Source organism: Pseudophryne corroboree, chromosome 4, assembly GCF_028390025.1.
Source record: "Pseudophryne corroboree isolate aPseCor3 chromosome 4, aPseCor3.hap2, whole genome shotgun sequence".
Taxonomy (NCBI): Eukaryota; Metazoa; Chordata; class Amphibia; order Anura; family Myobatrachidae; genus Pseudophryne; species Pseudophryne corroboree.
This window is the reverse complement of record NC_086447.1, coordinates 270,661,012-270,670,446: the sequence shown is the minus strand read 5'-3', so window position 1 is coordinate 270,670,446 and position 9,435 is coordinate 270,661,012. Positions and strand designations below refer to the sequence as shown.

General features: G+C 41.9%; 1 pseudogene; it reads right to left on the bottom strand.

The window, feature by feature from the left end:
- Positions 1 to 8,525: 8,525 nt before the first annotated feature.
- Positions 8,526 to 8,644, bottom strand: LOC134911945 (5S ribosomal RNA; annotated as a pseudogene).
- Positions 8,645 to 9,435: the final 791 nt, after the last annotated feature.

Sequence of the window (9,435 nt, the reverse complement as noted above, 5' to 3'; positions counted from 1 at the left end):
CCACAACATCCCCACACCTGCCCCTCTCCCACCCGTGGCACCCCTGCCCCTCCCCCACCTGCAGTGCCTCCGGACCCCACCCCCATCTGCATCCCCCAATCCTCTGCCCCTCCCCCACGCGCAGCACCTCCCGAACTTTCCCCATCCGGGCACCACCCCCACTTCTGCCTCCCCTCCACCCGCAGCATCTACAGACACCATCCGCAGTCCCCCCCGCACCCGCTACATTCTGTACATCGTGCCCTGCAGGTGCTGTTCACGCCGTCGCAAGGGGCTGCGCCTCCTTCACCATCGCACGCCCTTTCATTGTGCAATATTTAACCACTAACAAAGGAATGCAGGTAATACTCCATATAATACAAATATTAAACCCCAGAAAGGCATGCAAGGGTTAAGGGGGCGTAGCCCCTTGCGATGGTGTGAAGAGCGCCCGTAGGGCGCGATGAATCACCTAGTATATATATATATATATATATATATATACACACACATACAACATACATCTTATTGAACTCTGATTCCCATATATACCCTAAACTCGGAAACTTTATGTTTGCAATCGGAAGTTAACCCATTTAAAGATGCACCAGTCACTAGCTGGTGCCAGTGCTTACCTATCACACCACATGCTCAGTAAGAACTAACATATATAAGACCAGCAACAGTATGTCTGAGATACACTATCAGATTATATAGCCCCTTTGTCTGGAATGCTTCTTTCATTCCATTGGAATGTGGCTAAATGTCTACTGCTAAACCATAAGGTATTACCTTAGATGCAATGCCCACTGCCTCTAATGCCGATTATAGGTACAGAGTAGGCCTCTAAATTTTTGCCTTGTTTGCCCCTGAAGGTCACAGCCAATCTTAGCCTGGATCTTCTTTGAGCCTAAACAGGTATTAGCACTTTTATGCTATGCTGAAATAAAATAATTAACCCCACTGGTTACAGTAGCCCACAGTGGTCTTCTCCACATATCTTGTCCCCCTTCCAAAAAAGTGCTGGAAAGCGTTGTGGCTCTTTTTGACCATCCCAGGTTATGAAGGAAATGATTATTGGGGCCCATGGATTAGCACCACAATGACGTTGCAGTCAAACTCCCAGCAGTCCGGATCCCAACAGTCAGAAGACCGATAACAGGATCCCAATGGTAGGAATCCTGAGACATAATGGGGGGTAAGGATTAGACACTAGGGGGGATTTAGGTTTAAGCTGCAGTGGAGGGGGAGGTAAGACATAGGCTGCAGGAGGGGTAGGGGAAAAATACCGGGGTGTGTCGAGATTTTATCCGACAGGAATCCCACTGCTGGGATTCTGTACCCAACCCCCACAAAGGTCATGTATAATGGAACAAAGGGACCTATGTATCAATGAGTTTTCGCTATTTAAAACTCGCTGTGTATAATAAATGGTGCTCCAGCTAATCAGCTCTTATCTGTCATCATGTCAGATGTTTAAAAAATGACAGGAGCTGATTGGCTGGAGCACCATTTATCATACAAAATTAGTTTTAAATAGCTAAAACTCATTGCTAAATGGGCCCAATAGTCTCTAAGACTTGTGTATATCAAAATAGTAAAAAAACAAAGAAACACAAATACAGTAGCTCAAAAAAATCTAAACTTCAAAAATACAATAAGTGTCTCATGAAACTCTTGTTTAATACTTTCTTAAATATAAAATACAATCTTTTTTCTTCATCAAGCATAGTCCAAAGAAGAAAAAAAAAAAATTTCCCTTTGTTTTTGATCTGTCATAAACCAATTTGTTTTTAAAATAATGGGATAAAAAAAGAGATAAATAATAGATATGCCCGTACACTAGCTATCCCGATCACTAACTGGTCAAAGTAGGCATTCACTCCTGATTGGCTGGTGGTGAGGCAGAGTTCCAGGGACACACTGCTTTGAATCCGCATCAATATAGGGGAAATTTACCAAGCTTTGCCTTTAACTTTTAAAGGCCTTTACATTTCATTTGGGTTTTTCCTTGTAATACAAATTCTGGAAACCCATTAAATTAATAGTTATGAAAATCATTTGATTGTAGATCCTGTTGATGTTCCATTATTCTCTGTTTCTATGAAAATAAGGTTTTTTCCAGGCTCAGTGCTCAAATGCCACTGTATGAGATCTTCGTACCAGTGGTTAAGCCAACTTCATAATTATGTTGGTCCTGGGAGCCATCAGTAAAATAATTATTTTCTGGGTGCCATCATTATTCACCCTTTCCACATGCCCCTTAAATGCCCCACATACAGTATCTTCTAAAGTGCTTTTTTATGCCATCAGTCCTCTACGTGCCCCTTTGATGCTATCAGACTCAATGAAGTAAAGATCCATATCAAGCACTGGTAGTACCAAAAGATTGGGGGAAGGGGGCATAAGATAGGGGTGTGGCCACACAATTGTACCAGCAAGGGTACGGGGTGATAGTGGGTGACAGGGAAATAGTAGGTAATTGGGGACACAGGGATGACTGACAGATAGTGGGTGATTGAATTAGGTCTCAGATTAGATGTATGCTATCTCAGTACAATAATGTGAAAGATATATTAATGTATTTCTAAGAAGACAAATATGAGAGACAAAAAATGCTAATCAAAGCCATTTACTGTTGATAAACACATCAGTGCAAATGTAAAAGCATGCACATAATATATAAACATAGGAACACATAGTAGTAATGTATAATGCATCCATAGTGATGGCAGTGTCCATGTCCCATAGATAAAGTCTCTACATGTGTGTGTATATGGGGGTGAGTGAGACTTATCTGAGAGGAGAGGTAGCGCTGAGAGGAGGATCCAGTGGCAGCAGACGGATTTTTTAAGTGGATCCGTTGATGAATTGCCATGTGCCTGCCCCCTCCTTACTTCCAGCCTGCGTGCCACTAAGATCCTCTGATGCTGGTGGTGACTAAATGGGGAGGTGGGCCAGGGAAACGATCGGGTCCTGCAGGACGCGCTGTCAGTCACTCGTCCTGTGTGCGCCTCAGCCAATAGCATTTCAGTATTGACTGAGGCGCACACAGGACTGTGATTCACAGCGCGTCCTGCAAGACCTGATCAGATTTAAAAAGTGTGTCCCTCTCTGCAGCAGCGCCCTCTGCAACAGCGCTCTCTACAGGCTGGCACTCAACGCGGCCGCGTACCCTGCATATGCGGCGGGCCGGCACTGCGTATCCCAATCACTATTCACTCAATCTTATATGTCAGCCAAGCAGGCAGACAGAGCATACACTGACTAGATCATCTGCAATCACAGGCTAAGTGGCAAAGTCATTTTCATATATGCAAATTGTTTGGCATCTTATTCATTATGTCTATAAATAAGACCACATGTCCTCAAACAAAACAGGCCCCGAGGGTGCGTCGGCCCACCGGGAATCTTCACTGTGGACCCTATGACCAATCCGCCTCTGCATACAGCATAGTCTACATACAGAGCCGTTTCTAGACAATTTAGCTCACAGTGCTAACAGCGCAAACCCCCCCCCCCCCGCCCCATGCACATTACGAAAAGCAAACATTTGCGACTTTACACCCCAGACTACTCTACATCCAGGGCCGGTGCAAGGTTTTTTCTAAAGGTTATTAGTGTAAGCCACTAGTGGGCCTATCACTAAAAGAAGGGCTTAGTGTGTGACTTTGTGTCCTCTCCCTAGAATACCGGCGCAAGGTTTCTCAGAACCCTAGGCAAATCTTCAGCACCCCCCACCCCAAAAAAAATAAATAATAATAAAAAAAAAAATATATATATATATATATATACCGCATCTACCACCCGTGGGGTGGGTGCACTCTCGCAGAAATCAATCACTTTGAAGATCTTGATGTGTCAATCAGTTTATTCAGGTTAATCAGGTTCAATAACGTTGCCTTTAACATTCGACGTTTCGGTCCAATTATAGGACCTTTATCAAGACTGGCAATTCAGAGCATCTACATGATCAAAAAGATAAATACAATATGTATAAAATCAGACTAAAAGGTATCAGATCATACCCACACCACCACCACCAGTGCCTCCCAGGCCCTTATAGCAGAAAATAGTGACATCAAGTTAATTAAATAATAGAATCATACTCTATATGGAAACAAGGATAAAGATTAGCATACTCCAAATCTACTCCCACAGGACAAGCATAGCACCTCACTCTAGATTAAACTTCACAAATTTACCTGGGTCAATATTAGACACAATGAATTAAATGGTAGCTCCTGGAACACAGGACTACTATAAAAGAAAATTGGAAAGCTTATTAAAACACTGACCCTCACCAGTGTGTGATAGGACCCAATATACCATATAGAAGTCATACCTGGATAATTAAAAAGTAACACTAGGCAGCTACAGATCAATCAACAAAGGCCATATGGTTTTCAGCAGCAAGGTCTGCAATTTAAAACGCAAACAAGATATATAAAATAATCAAAACTAGATAAGATATTCCTACCATTGGGGTCCACACCGGCCAGTCCACTCACCACTCTGCTGTTTAGCATCTGATGATAGCTGCATGCTGCACATCAGCAGCTGCACGCTATTTAACACAATGGGACAGGAAATGCCACTTAACCCTGATATGTAACTATATGTGTGCTAAACGTTAACCCCATAAGAAAAAGGGTGTTACTTGGATATCAAACCATTAGGTATACCCAGCGCTACTGATTTCAGGGGCCAAAATTATCACATGTAGCTCAAAAGTACAATATTGGCTACATTCACGGCCGCTGGCAACGCCACTTCCGCGTTCCAGCGACCGGAAATGGATGCGTTCCACGGGCCGGAAGTCCCGCGGACGCCGCTCGGCCAAGCCGCAGGGGCTCTTATAAGGTGAAAAAGACAAAACTAAACTCAAAAAACGGGTGCCAAGAAACATCCCAGCACATGGATGAAAGCCAAAACAGCAACAATGTAGCTAGCCACATTCGGTCAATAGTTAAGTCGACCTGACCGGAAGTGATGGCACCATCCACTAAGCATAGATGGGAAACCAACAGAGTATATTAGAGTGAGTTATATAGGACAAAGGCATACAAATAAGGCAACTCGAGACAATTGTTAAATATCAGTGAAACCCAGTAGCGAAAGATCCCTCATAGTGTACATAGGCTGTATTTAATTATATTCATAATTTCTTTTCAATAAGGCATAAAAGCATAACACCTATTAATAAAGTACATCTGTCTATGAACTGTCACCATGGGGGATAAAAAGCAGTGGATCCCACTGAAATTCTGCGAAGGACCTGGGTGGCTCCGGAAAAAATAAAACAAAATAAATTAAAATAAAACAGAAAAACAACACATAAATAATATTAAAGACATTATACAGAAAACTGTACGTACAGATATTCATTTAATATGACAACTGTAATTTATGGAGTTGCACAGGTACCCTAAAAATGACCACCATATAACTACAGTCCAGGGGCCCTATTGCAAAGGACACTGTAGACTCATTATAAGGATACATTTGGACATTAACAGTTATAAGAATACATTTAAGGGATTAGCCTCATTGAGGCCCCTTGGGGCTACCGTGTCAAGCTTATGTATCCAGAAGCTTTCTTTCTGTTTAAGCATCCGGGTTCTATCTCCACCTAATAGAGGTGGTGGAACCCAATCGATAAGCTTGCATTTCAGTGTCGCCACTTGATGTCTAGCAGACACGAAATGACGCGCTACAGGCTTGTCCGTATGGCCAGAGAGCAAGGCCATGTGGATTGAAGACTGGTGGTTGGCCATTCGATCCCGAAACTGACGGGTAGTCAATCCAACGTAACAGAGCCCACACGGGCATTTCAAGATGTAAATGACATAATCTAGTCTACAATGGAGGTGATATTTTAGAAATATCTTCTTCCCGGTGTGTGGATGGTGAAAATAGGGGCCAGTGAGCATGGATCGACATGTGGTGCATCCTCCACAGGAGAAGCTACCTGGTCTGGCTTGCATTAGTTGGAAGTTGGATTTTTTTTTGGTCAGGGAACATCGTGGGCCTCATTAGCAGCTGTTTTAAATTGGCCCCACGCCGGTAGGCCATCATCGGTGCAGGAGTTCCTGCAAAAGGGAGGTTTCCATCAGAAGCCACAATAGGCCAATGCTTTCGTAATGCCTTCCTCATACTATCTGAAGTGCCATCATACTGGGTGGGAAAAATCATACGCTTCTCACTTACTTTTTTAGGGAGTTGTCCAAGAAAAATACTATTAGCTCTCTCTAAACATCGTGCCAATACTTTTTTAGAATAACCTCGCTCTAAAAAGCGCAAGGTTATTTTGGCACATTGTTGGTCCTTTAAGGCAGGGGTCGAATTGATCCTCATTGCTCTAAGGAATTGTGAGATAGGGAGGCCTTCTTTCAGAGCAGGAGGGTGATGGCTCATTGCATGTAGAGTTAGATTACGATCAGTTGCTTTGCGAAACATCGTAGTGTTTAACTGTTTCCCAGTCTTAGTGACATTGACGTCCAGAAAATTAATGGACGTTGCAGAAACCGAATATGTGAACTTGATGGGACTGTCAAGGGAATTAAGTTGGTTCACCATATCGATAAATTCTGATTCGGTACCACCCAAAGTAAAAAAATATCGTCAATAAAACATTTAAAGTAAAGGATTTTCTGCCCATAAACTGGTAATACGTACGTATTCTCGTAGTTGGCCATAAACTGGTTGGCGTACGATGGGGCTAATTTTGACCCCATCGCCGTGCCCGCAACCTGTAAAAAATAGTCATTTTTATACATGAAATGATACAGGTCAATACCAATGTCGTTAATTCCAGCAAAAACTCAGTTGGGTAATCTCTACATGGAGATTTGGAAAACAGTCCGTAAAACTTCTATACCTTGTTGGTGCGGTATAACAGTGTACAAAGAGCACACATCCATGGTGGCTAGTAGGGTATGTTCACCCAACTGATCAAATTGTTGAAGAAGTGAAAGAAAATCTCCAGTGTCCCTTAAATAGCTTTCAGATCCCAAAACTAAAGGCTGTAGAAGATTGTCAATAAAGATGGCTATAGGTTGCAATAAGGAACCCTCTGCTGCGATGATGGGTCTACCGGGTGGGTGTACCAAAGTTTTATGCACCTTGGGAAGGGTGTACAAAGTGGGACATTTGGGTGAATCAACCTTTAAATACCTAAATAATCATCACAGATATGGCCTTGTTCAAGTCCCCGTTTTAAACATGCATCAATCCTGGATTTAATATTGGGTATGGGATTTGAAGTCAACCTGCTGTAGGTCAACTCATCCGCCAATTGCCTGTTAATTTCACGGTCTTAGTCAGTCCAATTTTGTACAACAACGGCTCTGCCCTTATCCGCCGGGCGGATTACTATCTCAGTGGAATCCCTTAAGGATTTAATGGCTTTCCTTTCTGCAGGGGACAAATTATCGAACATCCGTTTAGGTGGAGGAATTTCAGAATCCTTCTGTACCAGACGTAGAAACGTCTTGATACTGGGGTTCGTGGAGGGAGGATCAAAGGCAGATTTGGGCCTAAAGACAGATGTATTTTCATTGGTGGGTTTATTGGCAAAGAAATCACGAAGGCGGAGAGAACGGCCAAATTTATACTTGACAATAACCCTATTAAACGTGTTGGTCCTACAAGTGGGGACAAACGATAGACCTCGCGAAAGAAGCCTAACTTCACCCTCACCGAGCTCAATATCTGACAAGTTAAACACAGTACTCAATGCCGCCTCCTCCGGCCTCTTCTCTTGATACCCCCCTCTCCGTGGGTGCGGTCTGTGCCGCTTCTTAAAACCCTGAAGTGTGTAGAAGTTATTTCCCCTCCTGCTCCTAAAAAACGGATGGATTCATTAGCTCCTTCATAATAATCTGTATCAGAAGTTGAGGCAGAAGAAACAAATTCTTGAGAAAAGGGTGGAGCTCTTCGTCTAAATGGTTGCCTAGTAGACCGATCGCTGGTATTACTACCTAGCAACCATCTGTATACTGTATGTGTTTGATAATCATCGGTTACTGTTGATAGTTTTTTCCGTTTAAATGAGATCAAATCCCTTTTATAGGTATCTATTTGAGACTAATGGGGAGAAAAGAAGACTCTTTTGTGGGCGCACTCTTAACTTTGGACAATAAATGAATTAGTCAGAATAAATTAAAAATGATAATTTTAATGATTTCACAGAATTAAGATAATCAGTGGTTCTTGAAAAAGAATTAACAATGATCAAAAGATCACAATATATTTAGATAGCACAACGTGCTGATACAAAGTAGAAGCTAACTTCCGGCTGACGGAATAGATTCTGAATGTTATAAGCAATAGCTAAAATGTTAGACGGTACGTTCCAATGATAAACATGTTCCTGTTGTGTATTCTATGTCACAATAAACTAATACAGTCTGGATATTGGTTTATCTTGTGAGTAGTATATATGTATCTCTCATATTCGACCAATTAATAGAAAGAGAGTGGAGAGTGAGATGGCAGTGTGAATCTACTGTCAGTGTTAGACACTGTACGTGCTGAACCAATGAGCTCTACTACACTAAGTCTTCCTCAATGGTCACCCGCTTGAGTACTGACCCAGCCCAACACTGATTAGCTTCCGAGATCGAACGGCTTCGGGCGTTTCCAGTGTGGTATGATAGTAGAGAGAATGGACAGTGATTGGAAGCTCAGGAATCACTGATGAGAGTTCACGAATTTACACAGTTATTCAGGACAGATAATTGTCAAAGGAGAAATCAGATGGATCTGCTGCCAATGTTAGACAGGGACGTAGTCCTGAATCAATGGTGAGAGTCCATGAAATGAAGGAAAGGGGGAAAAGAAGGGGGAGGGAGAATTGGTGAGTATAAATATTATTATTGGAAATTTCCACAGGATTATTGTTCGTGGCAATAGTGGAATAGACTGCAATATTTATTCTGAAATTGGCTGGATAATTGGTAAGTGCCAAAGTATGGTCTATGTGAGTATTATTATCTAAAAATAGTCATCAAAACATTTCTATGTTGAGGGTGTCTGAGATAAAGATACAAGGTACGAGGAAAGATAACAAAGTAACCAATAGACTGTATGAAAGTATCCAACTGTTGAATGATAGTAGTAAAGAAACAAAACCAAATAGTAGAACGACTGTGACAAAAAATTACAGTGGTGACTCTTAATTAGGAATGGTCTATTGAGGTTCAGAATAAATCACTGCAAATATCATGATACAAATAAATTTCAATAATTGCAAAAGTCAATAAATATTGCTGATATTAATGCAAGTGATAGAGGCGTAGACAAACATTTAATACCTAAAGATCTGCCAATATAGCCTGATTTCAGAATGCATAGTGATACATGAGATAAGTCTGATAAGCTATTGCTCTCACGATTAAATGAAAAAAAAAATGTCCAATTAGTGCGGGCATAGATCTGACGATAGCTACCATA